This window comes from Pocillopora verrucosa, chromosome 1, assembly GCF_036669915.1.
Source record: "Pocillopora verrucosa isolate sample1 chromosome 1, ASM3666991v2, whole genome shotgun sequence".
Lineage (NCBI taxonomy): Eukaryota > Metazoa > Cnidaria > Anthozoa > Scleractinia > Pocilloporidae > Pocillopora > Pocillopora verrucosa.
In genome coordinates this window covers 5,620,582-5,633,484 of record NC_089312.1, presented here as the reverse complement: position 1 = coordinate 5,633,484, position 12,903 = coordinate 5,620,582, and the positions used below count along the sequence as shown (strand labels likewise).

Genomic DNA, 12,903 nt, shown 5'->3' with positions numbered 1-12,903 from the left:
TTATACAAATAAAACTGCCTTTCAATGTAGTGAATCTGCGCGGAGACCAGACGCGCACAATTTTTTCCTTCGGAATGGAGGGACACGTGATCATCATAATCTTTTCAATTTTTCCAAAAACGTATTTCAAAGCCTCCGTTGTAGAGAATCCTTCTCGAAAGAATGGGCTCTTCTTTTTTCTAAGGGGTGGATAAAAAATGGTCTTTTGTGCATTCCCGACATGGTGTGAATTTCTCGGATCAAAATGGTACTTGAAAGTCGTGCCTTAACGAGATTTGTTTGTTTTTTCTTAAAGACCATCGCGGGGAAAGGAAACAAAAGTTAGACGACATACAGAAAACTAGAATGCAACGATATTAGCTTAACAGTTTATATCATCAATCGGTATTTTTTTCACAGTTTAATTGAATCAATTTGAGTACCTATGGCTGGAGCCTCGCCGAATTACGAGAAACTAAAGCCTAAAGACTCGAGGGAAAAGAACATAAGTCTGCAAACACAATAGGTAACAATAACAAAGGCTTTATTTATTAAAAATCACTGTAAATCACTGTCTTCACTTCTTGGCACTTTGGCGGCACGTTGCTGAATCAATGAATTGGAAAAGCCCAAAGACTCAAGGGAAAAGAACACAAGTCTGCAAACACAATAGGTAATAATAACTAAAGCTTTATTTATTAAAACATACTGTTTTCGAAAGCAAACATTACAAAAGGCTCTATTGGCGCGCTGCAAAATCAAAATATTGAGAATACAAATAAAAAAAGTTTTTGCCAAAATAAATGTTTCGTGTCAGTTGTTTGATCCTTCTTTCATTTAAACTGCGAACATAACTAAATAAATCATAAAACATAAATCATACTGATAAAAATAGATGAATGTAGGTCACTTTGATGATGATCGATGTAGGGATGAAAAATGCGAACGAAAACTAAATCACACATAAACTGTGACAGAAAAATAACCAGGACTAAGTAAGCCGATGGAACTTAATAAATACCAAAGTTGAGCTTTCTGGAGTCAGCATAATTAACTTGAAAAACATCTTAAGAACATCTGCATTTCATATCCATAATTTATCGTTCGAAAAGGAGGCTATGAATAAGGAAAGCGAGTTTGCTTATTATTAGATAATATAAATATTTATTATATTGTACCAAAGTTTCTAAGGCAACATGCAATTTTATTTTGTCAATGTGCTTTATTTTATAGAGACGATGCTTTATTTATTTTTGATCAATTGTATATTTCAATATAATAGGGTAAATTGTTTTATTTCCTATGTTATATTTTATTGGTTAATTGTAGGTCCGCGTCAGCCTCATTAGCTGCTAATTTTCTTAATGTGATTTCTTTTGCCGCTTTTTCTTCGACGAAGTGGGAGTACCCAAATTCCACCAAAACTAACGCTATTTTATGCTCTGTGGTCTGTTAAAGCTAGACCCTGACTTTTTTTTTCTTTTTAAGTCTGTGCTACAAATGACACGCTCTATCCACGATAAAAATTTTCAATTTTTTTACGGTGTTGTAAATGGATTTCTATGATTGCTAGACTTAGGGCTTCACGGGTTAGTTAAGTTCTTAAAATAATATAAATTCCAGTTTGTAGATATATAATATGAAATAAACTGTGATAATGATTATTGAAGGAAGGAAAGATGAACGAAAACTGAATCACTCAAATATACCTAAACTGTGAAAAAAAAGCGCGTGTTATAAATGACCGCCCAGAAACCCAGATTCGCTGCCAGGCCAATTTTTCGTTCCTCTATTTTTCTTTTCGCTTTTTCTTAAACGAAGAGGGAATGCTTACAGTTTACTAAAGGCAGACTATACCTTTTTTTAAATGTGCCGAAAATAACCTGTTGCGCCCACGATAAAAACTCTCATTAATCCTGGTGTTTTTACTCTTTTCTTTTTTGTCATTTTCTCGTTATTTTTCTTGTTTTTATTTATTTATTTATTGCTGCTTGGTGCATACTGTCCATCACACAATGTTAGGGATTCTAAGTTTGCCGTTACAAAAGCATATGGGTTTAAATTATTAATTTTTTAATTTGCAGTATTCTTTTTCTCTTTCTTTCTTTCTTCCCTCCATTCTTCCTTTCTTTCTTTCTTTCTTCCTTCCCTCCTTCCTTCTTTCCTTCCTTTCTTCCTTTCTTTAATCGAGGCTCGTTTCTTCACTCGAGGCTTGTTTTTAAGAAAGAAAGAAAGAAAGAAATACATAATAATGATATACACTCCCCGTGTGAAGGACTTTGTCCTCTCTCTTGAACGTTTTCTTCTTGTTGTTGGGTTTTTTTTTAGGAAAATTCTAATTTTAAAGAAACTGTTCACCTTGAGACTTATGGGTGTTAAGCTCACTGAAGATTAACCACACATACCATGTAATTAAAGGAGCACTTTAGTTCCTTAACTGTTTATCAGACTGAATTTAAGACTCTCATCCTCTCCGCTTCTATGGGTCGTACTACATTTTCCTTTGCTCTGCATTGACCGATGTTAAGCCTAGTACAAGTACCTAAAACTATTGAATACAGTAAATAATATAAGCTTAACCGCTTTGTACCTGCGATGTACACTCCATTTTCGGCGGGTAAAACTTTTGGAAACCAAGAAACGAAAATTATCCTCTGTGCTTTCTCGCATTCCATCTATTCATCTCCCATTCACAACTTGTTGGCGGTTTCTTTTGGCATGAAATCACAGAAGCGCCTAATGCGGCTTTCCTACCTTCTGTTTTGTTCAATCGCTGAGCAATCAATGCGCCTGCAATCATTTGCTCAGTGGATTCTACCCATACCGATACAACCCTTCCGGGACCCTGGGCCCTCTCGAATAAGTAAATTACGTTTGCCGCCTGGTGCATTCCTTCCTTCCTTTCTCTCTATTTTTTCTCCCTACTTACCTCTCCTCCGTTATTTTTTCTTTTTTTTTTTTTTCTCGATACGAGCCTCGATTAAAGAAACGAGGCTCGATTGAAAAATGGAGGCTCGATTGGAAAATGGAGGCTCGATTGGAAAATGGAGGCTCGATTGGAATATGGAGGCTCGATTGGAAAATGGAGGCTCGATTGGAATATGGAGGCTCGATTGGAAAATGGAGGCTCGATTGGAAAATGGAGGCTCGATTGAAAAATGGAGGCTCGATTGGAAAATCGAAGCTCGATTGCGTAATCGAGCCTCGTTTGTCGCAGAGTGGCAAAACGAGGTATCGTGGTCGTTTTAGATCGAGAGTTTTTGGACTGGTTTATCAGAAACCTTGAATGATCCGTCTTCTCGATAACTAAACCCACAAGTTCCACCAGGGACGATTTAACTAAATAGCAAACCTCCATGTTAGCATGTTAGATGAGACGCTTATAAAACAGATCAGTTAGCTAAATCAGTATGTAGCTTGTCAATCAAATTGACTATAGTAAACATACATACATTTTCAGCCGGCAAAGGAATCATTGATGGATCTAGACATTTTAGATTTCTGAATGCAGTAATTCCTGAAAGGTTTTTCTAGATGTCATGCAAAAAAGGAAAAAAAACCCATGTCTTGGTATTTCGGAGGTTGATTTATCTTTGAATTTCTGTGTCACGCTTGTCACGCAACTGATATAATAAGTTAGAGAAGATATATAAACTGGAACTGAAATCTGGCTAGAATGCTGTAGAGCATAATTAACGTGATCATCAAACAGCTAATAAAACCATAAATAAACAAGGTAAGAGTGTTATGTTAGATGTTTTTGCAAATTGTAGTGATTTATGCCAGTTAACGGTGGCGACAAGTAGGCGCACCATGTATATTTCATAATCGCTATGAAGTAAATTTTGCCGGACTGTGAGTTGGTCTCAAGATAGAACAACACAAATACACAAGGAAATTTTTACAGAAACTTTAAAACCATCCTTTTTTCTTATAAAAGCTTGAAGCTCAGTTGATTGTGTCATATCGGTCATTGTTAAAACTTTCTTTGTTTTGATGCTACTTTTCGACGTAGGAAAAGTATGTCGGACAAAAATATTCACCAAAAAATAAATATTTCTTTGCCAGCTTCGATAACAACAGGGGATTAAGTTTAGATGATAAAACAAAGGGTTGTGTTAACAAAATTACCTTTGGTCTAGTACATTCGTTATATGAGGTCACACAACTCGGGTAATATCCACGGTGACAATTTGCATATTTGAGCATCGAACGAAAAAATTATTTCTCGAAAACTAAAATAAATTTTTACAAAAAAACTACACCACAATTATTAGAACATATTGGGCTACAAAATATGAGAGTAGGAGAGAAAACGAATTTGGGCGACTTGCCGCTGTTTGTTTAATGCATACTGACATTAGCTCTTAAACTTTTCTCAGAAGCAAGCAAACAGAACAGTTTGTGTCATAAAATTAAATTAAGATGAAACTGTCCGTAGACACGTCCAATCCAACGATTTGTTCAGATATTACAGCCCTCCGCTAGTCGTGCTTAATGACAATGAACCTTAGAGCAGCAAAATGCTGGAACTTGCTCGGACAATAAATGAGACAAAACAACTGTCAGAAATTGGCTACAAAACAAGCTAGATCAATATAATTCTACGAAATAACAGCAAGGGTTTGATGGGAAAAGTATAAGTGAAATGTTATTAACCTAGAAGCTTTATTATAACTATTACACACTTATTAATCACATGGAAGATATCTCTATCTCTTGATAGGTGAAGATTTTCACCAGATATGTGTGACATTTCTTTGTCTATATTGGACTGAAGTGATGCAAACGACTTGCTCTGCAACAACAGTAACTGCAGGGAATTGATCCCTATTCCTACATAAGAAATTGAGGTAAATCAAGTACTAGCACCTTTCTTCATATAATATAATATCAAGCAGTATGGCAGCCTCCGTTTATAAGGAGTTACGATAGAAATGAATTGCAAGTTTAGTTTGCATATCAAGGTGAAGTTCTATGAGGCCAAAATATTTTGATTATAGTCAAAAGCTTGCGCAAAGAAGATTCCCCTTAAAGTTAATAGGTAATCTTTTCGTGCGATTGTGCTTTCAAAAATGTTTCTTGGCCTTTCAGTTGATGCAACTAGTATTTGTGACCTTACCAAAGCATGCAAAGTTTATAAAAAAGTTTTGCAATAACAGCTACATATCAGTTGATTATTTTATTCACGAACCTTAAGATTAATCTTAATTGATTAAAACATGAGGATTATTTCCTTAATTTTTTTCTATCGCAGTTGTGAAAGAATCATGTGTGCGCTTTATTTAAAAAGAAATATTAATAAGAATAATAATAAAGATGATAAAAAAATACGTTCACCTCAGAAGCAGATCCTGTTTAGGACCAAAGCTGTTTTAATAAATTCACTTTTAATCATTATTTCGTCATTAATATGAAGTCTTCGATTTCTCATATTTTTTATAATTTTCAGACCTTCTATTTATTTGCCATGGAACATCTTGATGTGCATTTTCATTATAATGAATTTTTTAGAATTATTATAATTGTTTTAATTATTATAATTATTATAATTATTACAATTGTTAAAGTAATTCTTATTATCATTATCATTGTTGCTGAAGGCTTAAACACACATTTTCTAAGATACAAATCATGCTGGTCCAAGTTTGATCTCGATGTGCTTTAACGAATAATCTTGTCCCCGAAATGGTTCCCATGTAATTCCTTGTGCGTTTCCTCCTCCTTGGTACAAACCATTTGGATTTGCGTTATGGCAATAGTTGTACCACCAGGCGCCTTTATAGTGCAAGGCACAATTCTTACTGTTATCGACGTCGTTGTCTCTGTCCTTGGTTGTAAACTTCATATTTCTGATATGAAAAAAGAATTTTTTAAGAAACTGAGGAAGAGCTGAACAACAATGCTACTGATAACATTGGATGGTCAGCAATAAGGCTGCATTGTCAGCAAGTGTAGAAAAAGAATATTCCCCCATCAGGCAAGTGAAAGACAAATGGTAACGTTAGGAGTCAACAAAACGCATTTTATGTTTAATAATGTAGCGTAGAGGAATTTACTAGCACCAATTCAAAAGGAGCTATAATTGTCAGCAATATGCGTCAGATATAAGTTGGATCTTTTTATTGGCAATATTGCCTGTAGCAGTACATTTTCAGAAAGAGATGTTTAACTTGAATAAGTGTAGAGATCCTCATCTTCAGCGGGTAATGAATACTTTTCTCGGTTCTTACGCAGAGCTCTCAGGGTTAGCTTTATATTACTATTCGCTAAGCATTATACGAAAAACTGAAATGTCTGAAACAAACCTGATAGGCCTACTGAGAGATAGCAATGCATCGCCTGCGGTGCCTCGGTATGCATCGATCGTTAGCCGGTAATCATCGCTTTCGTCGGCCTTCGTAATCCTCCATATCAATTCGAAATACCATGTTGGCAGATGCAGTGAGACGGTGAAGGTAGTAATTCCCAAGCCAAAACTCGCCTTCCAGATTTCCAAAACCTTTTTTGCAAGATTCCTAGTCGACATAAAAGTCTACAGAGCCATCCATGCGCCTTTGAAAGGTGGTACATCCTCCACCATTAGTTGTCATGTCACACAGTACTTGGAAGGGTTCTTCTTCATCAGGGTAAATCAAATACACTCCGTCGGAAGTGGAGCCATTTTGATAATGTTCAAGACAGTTCCTGGGACAATCTTTAGAATAGAAACCGAAAGGTGTAATCTTTTGAGAGTATAAAGTTACCGACTTCTATAACCCACCTTTTCATTTTCTACGCAATTAAATTAGCTACTTTATAGTTAGTCATGTGGTGTTAACTCACCGGTTACACTCACCCGTACAGTTATCACACAATAACCCCCGTCTATGTCTGCATTTGTCCCCCAATTATTTCCATCGGAAAGAAACAAAGCCAGCGGAAAAAATTATGTCAAGAATTTCACTTTTTCATTTTTATCACTTCACAGGGAAGAAAAAGAGCTCGTTTTGTTGAGTCCAGTAATAGTGACACTAAAAAGCTAATCTGAAATTCTGCTCCAAAAGTACAAAAAAGTCGACAAAATTTGCTTTCAACTTGCTTTACGATAAGTAATGGAAGGGTTCTAAAATTAATAAGAACCCTTCTAGCTTGCTGGTCTGTAGGCTGATAACGTCCTTGACTGAGACAGTGTCCTCAAAGTTTTGCTTCTCTACCAATTATTCATTTTTCTGACAAATATCTCGGCACGTGTTAAAACCTGGAACACCGGGTAACCATGAACTTTATTTTTTCATCGAATCTTAAGGTTTTTTTATTAGTTTTTCCGCGGTGTTCCGGCATGCTCCGGTGTTCTGGTATTTTCTAGGATATTCCGCGTTTTCCGGCATGTTCCGGCATGTTCCCACATTTTTCCGGCATGTCCCGGCATGTTCCAGCGTGCTAAACATCTTGGCCGCGGACATTACCAGCCGATATACCAGTAACCTGAAGTGGTTTTTTTCCTGATCATATATTAGTGTTATAGCATCCTGCAAAGCGTGAAATGAAAATGTCCTTTCTCAACCGTATTTGTTTCCGTCATAACTGACCACAAAATTTCTTACCTCATGCAGAATATTATTATCGCATATTAGTTTAGGGGATTTCCTCTCTATCTGCAACAGAGTCGACGTGAGTTGATGTTCTCTCTCGCCATCTAACTGTTTGTTATATTCGAAGTTGCCTGTTTCACCTTTCGTAAACTTGTCTAGTGCTTATTTCCTAGTTGAATCTGCACCTCGGCACTTAAAAGCGTGTCAATTACACCGTTCACTGTTTACTCTGTTCGAGAAAATCCATACCCAACTGTGTAAATCCATAGCTGTTAAACTACAAAGATCTAACCACGTCTATCCTTACCTCTGCTACACTTACAAAAGTCAGCGTTTGATCTGTAGTCAACCACACATATTTCACTCTCTGTGCACGGAATATCTTGTTTGCAGGTTCTCTAAAAGTAAGGAAATAAAATTGCCTTACATATATATTCATACTTTAAAGTTGAAGGAGGACTTTTTCGTTAAGTGGGCCAAGAACTTCCTGCCTTTTGTCGATCTTATATCTTTTTCTTGATAATAGTGTTTTTGGGGCAATCTATGAATTCAACATCTGAGGATATAACACACTGAGAGTATCAACGTTATTGTCTGTAATGAAAATAAAAATTAATGGCGTCATAACCTTTAGGGCTGCACGCTCAAAAGTAGGAAAACATATAACATATATGACTCGCCTGACACCCCGTGCGCAATCACAAAGAAAGCTTCTAACTGTGGACTTGTGCTCGGTGGAAATAAAGAAGTGAGAAAATAAGACCCGTTTTTCGATGAATTCTGATTTTCTTGTTCTGACTCGAAAAAATAAAGAGAACAGTTTTTAAAGTAGGATCTTTCTTGTGGTTGTACCGCGTGCACTCGTCTTTCGGGTCCTACTTAAGCTGAAACAAAATTTTCCAAAGTTTCGAGAAGTAGTGGTCATGTGTTAAAGTGCTTATTGACTAACAGGGCCATACTGGAATATATTCGGCTCGTGGCGAAGACTCAAGGAGCTCGCTGCGCTCAGTCTTTACATTATGACCCCGAGTTAAATATTTTCACTCTCCAGCCCTCCCACTCTATTGAAATCAATGCAATGCTTCATAGCTCTCTAATACTAACACCAACCAGTATTATTACCTGTATTCCTTTAAACAGTGCTCCATGTTCTTTGGTAAAATTAACTCGACTAACAAATCGGTCAGATCACTTAGTTGCATTTTGGCATGTACTTGTCTCATTTCCATGGATGGAAAGGAAGTTGTATGACATACATCGGTCTTCAGAAAAACATTCAAACTGGCAAGAGATCTCAGAAGCCATTTCAAGCTCTCTTAAGATTGTCCCGTTGAGTTTTCGATCTTCTATCACCTTTGCGAAGTTAGCCGCCCTAAAATCAGGCTCTAAAAAGTGAGTTGACCCCTGTGTGATAGCCTTGAGTATCCTAAACGCCGCAAAGACCCATAGGTACATGTTCATAGCTGTTTCACTTTTTTTATGCGGCCTTCGACACAGCTTGTAATTCTTAAATTTACCGTCTGATCAATCTAATGTTATGAGAACTTTCGTTTTCTTGTATACTATAATGATGATAAGTTTTCATCCCCTTTGACAAATTCTTTAGTATTACATAGGTGTCCTCTTAAAAAATATCAGGCAATCTTTATAACGTTACTATTTTTTTTTATACTTTTTTCACTTGGGTCATCAAATTTATTCAAGAGTGTCTTCTAAAGTATCATCAAGCCAATCAAAACAATTTCAGTCTAAAAACTACTACATTTTTCTCAGAAGAAAAGTAACAAAACAGCTTGGGTCATAAAATTAACATCGGCTTGTCAGTTGTGTCAGTAGACATATCCAGTCCAATGATTTTATTCCGATTCTACAGCCCTGCTCCAGTCGTTTTGGAGTCATTGACCTGTATGGCAGCTAAACTCCAGTTCTTGCCCCAACGATAAACAAGATATTCAAAGACAGCGGCTGAATTCGCATAATTCTTCTATATATGGGCAGAAACACGGTATCAAAGTAATAAAAGTAACCATCGTTTATGAGTTTTCTTGGCTTCCGGTACAACAATTTAACCCTTAACTCCCAGAAGTGACTAACATGTAACTTCTCCCTATAGTTTCCACACTATTTCCTGCAAACGGTTAATGAGAGTATTCAAACTTATTAGGTAGAAGTTTATATCTTGATCTTTCACCAAATTCTAGCAACTAATTTACAAGGAATTGTGTGGGAGCTAGAGGGGAGAACTAACAATCAGATATTGGGAGTTAAAGGGTTAACCAAGAATGGACGACAGAAGTATTATTCCTCGAGCCAATCAGAGCAATCTCAGTCGGAAAGTTAGAAAACTTTACTCGCAAGAAAGTAGACAACTCAGGTTGGGTCATAAAACTGAGATCAGGCTATCAGTTGTGCCGGTAAACGCATCCAATCGCATACATCTCTCCCATACCGAGGTCCTATATCAATCGCTTTGGAGTTGCATCTGGGTTCTATGGTAGGTGACTTCTAGTACTTGCTCAGACAAAAACATGAAAAGGCAGGCGCACAAAACCAGAAATCAAGCTGAATTAGCGTAATATCACGAAGGCGATTATACAATGAGCGAGGTATCATGAAATTAGAATCAGGAATCGCACCTTACCATGTTGTGTACTTCGTCAAATTGATGCGTTGAATGTTGGATTTCAACCGTCTTCTGCAAAATAACAACATGAAATCATGAAAATTTGCGTGGTCTGAGAAAAGAAACCCCGAGGGCGAGTGACTTAAGATTCCATTTGGAACTCAACGCCGTTCTCATACGTTAAGCTAAGGTCAACTTGCGGCGCCGTGAGGGATGGTAAGCACATCCAGTCATTCGCGAAATTCCAACTAAAAATACATATTAAGTGGCGATTGTTGAAGTCCTAAATGTAATAAATTCCTAAATGTAATAACATTTGGTCCTAAATGTAATAAAGCCCTGAATGTAATAACATTCGGTCCTAAATGTAATAAGGCTCCTATGTAATCGTTTAACTGCGCTAACATTGAGACGTGAAAGTGACAGCTGTTGCACCAAAGAATCTTCTGACCAATATTCACGGCATATTGCGGGCTCACTGATATTACTCAGCGTCTTTTAATTTGCTAAAGATGTGCGTTGAGAAGCATTGACTACAAAACCTTATACTGATACTGATGTACTTTTGGCATCAAATTGACGGACGCAAAAGCAATGAGAACGCTGAGCAGTAGCTCTCTTTATATCATTGGCTCAGACTCTTAAGTGTGACAGATTTTGATGATATACTTCTGTCATCAGTGTAAGTAATCTTGACCATACAAGCTTGTTCAAGAGAGTTTATAGTCTCTTGGCTTAATCATTAAAGGATTCATTGTATAGCAAAAGATTTCGCTTAGATAAGAATCAAGAATGGCCTGTTTTATTTCGAGAGTCGATAGTGAAAGCCAACTGTGTTTGCAGCACAATAAACTCAAGAGGCTCGTTTATTTTTTTTTTTCTATGTATATGCCAACATTGTCCAAAAGTTACGAACTTTGTAAGTTTTCTTGCGTGGGATCAATACGGGGAATCCCGAGCGGACGAAGGCGGGCCCATCATGCCCGCTCAGGTAGCCAATCAGAACACAGGATTATCTTCATCTTTCCCGCGTGCGCTGCTGGCTATATGATAAAGTGTCTTACAGAGCAAGATATCTACTGACCAATTATATGTTATCCCATTTTACGATCACAGGTCCCGACATGTTGCCTTTTTTCCACGCAAGAGTCAAATTGAACCATTGAGCGACAACATTCAACACGATGGTCAGTTGATGGTCTAATGAACCTTCATTGTTTTCCTTTAGCTCCTTATGACAGGTTCATCGGTTCCCGAACCGAAATATAGGGAAAACATATATTTTACAGTTGATCTAATGTTTATATTTCATCTTTTGTCTTCATCTCCTCTGCCCACCGTGAGGGGAGAAAATGAATAGATAAATAAATGAATGAAAAAAAGAAAGCTCAACAGTTTCCACTTATAGTCATATGGTACATGAACTGATTACTGAGGTGGAGTAAATCTATAGGGGGCTAGAAATGCAATATCCCAGGTGCAAAATTGAATAAATCAGGATAGTCATCCTAAAAAATGAACTCAAATGCTTCATTAAAATCAGTTGACACTGAATATCATTGATATGCAAAATTTCAGGAACACTTCTGATAATAATAATTTTCTTTTGGATTAACATGTGACGAACGATAACATCAACAATAGCATGCTAGTTCATCATCAATTGTAGTCAATTTCTTTTTATTTTCTCTTTCTTTTTCTTTTTCTTAATGATTACGTACCAATCGATTCCATCCTATGAGTTTCCAGCCAAGCACTAGCCCACTTTGGGCTGGAAATGATTTTCAACTCGATCAGTAAACCGCTTTAAGGACCATACTTCGACTGCTGATATTTCTTATGTCTAGCAAGTAAAAAGATGCTGATTGATATCAGGGAGCCCGTAATGTGACATGTATACTGGTCAGCGGTTTTTTGGTGCAACAGCTGTCACTTTAACATCCCAATGTGGATGTCCGCTATAACAACAATGCACCGAAGGAGTTAAATGATTGCATTGGAAGCTTATTACATATAGGACTAAATGTTATTACATTTAGGACTTTATTGTTTTTTTAGAGGGCACGGTAACGAATCTTGCAATCTGATTGGTTCTTTACCCGGTCAGTATTTTCCTATCTCTGCCCACGGGCCACGGTAACGCTTTCGTGAGTCGCCGAGTACATCCCAACTTTCGTTGTCATTTTTCATAAATATACCTCGTTTTCCGGCTGGGCAGTATTTTTAAGCAAACACGTCGGTCACTACCTCAAGCCGATAAATAACTTAGGAATCCTCCCTTTTCTCTCTATCAAATCACTTTGGTTGACAGAAAAATATTGGTTTCAGAATAAATTTGTATAAACAATAGTGTCATTACGTTGGTTGACAAGCGGCCTAAAAACCGTCTGCAATTAATTTTAATCGTTCACAAAAAGTACCCAGAAAGTTGAAACGTGAGGTATTTGGTTACAGTTAAACTGAACGATGGAACTTTCATTCATTTAATATCTGAATTTTCTCGAGCAATTTGTTCATAGTAAAAAAAAAGCGAGCGAAGTTTTAATTTAAGTTCTACAACAAATATACGCTCCTGATGAGTCTTTCCAATTCCGTTCACTTTGGACATTTGTACCTTAACTTGGACAACAGAAATTGAAGGAATTGAGAAAAGGCTGCATTAAATTCCCTTGTGTCTCGTTGGAGTGTGCCGTTCGAATTTAGTTTTTGTGAAGGAAAGATCAGAGT

General features: G+C 36.9%; 1 pseudogene; it reads right to left on the bottom strand.

Annotated features, from left to right (window-relative positions):
* Nucleotides 1-5,611: 5,611 nt before the first annotated feature.
* Nucleotides 5,612-9,008, bottom strand: LOC131798774 (ryncolin-2-like; annotated as a pseudogene).
* Nucleotides 9,009-12,903: the final 3,895 nt, after the last annotated feature.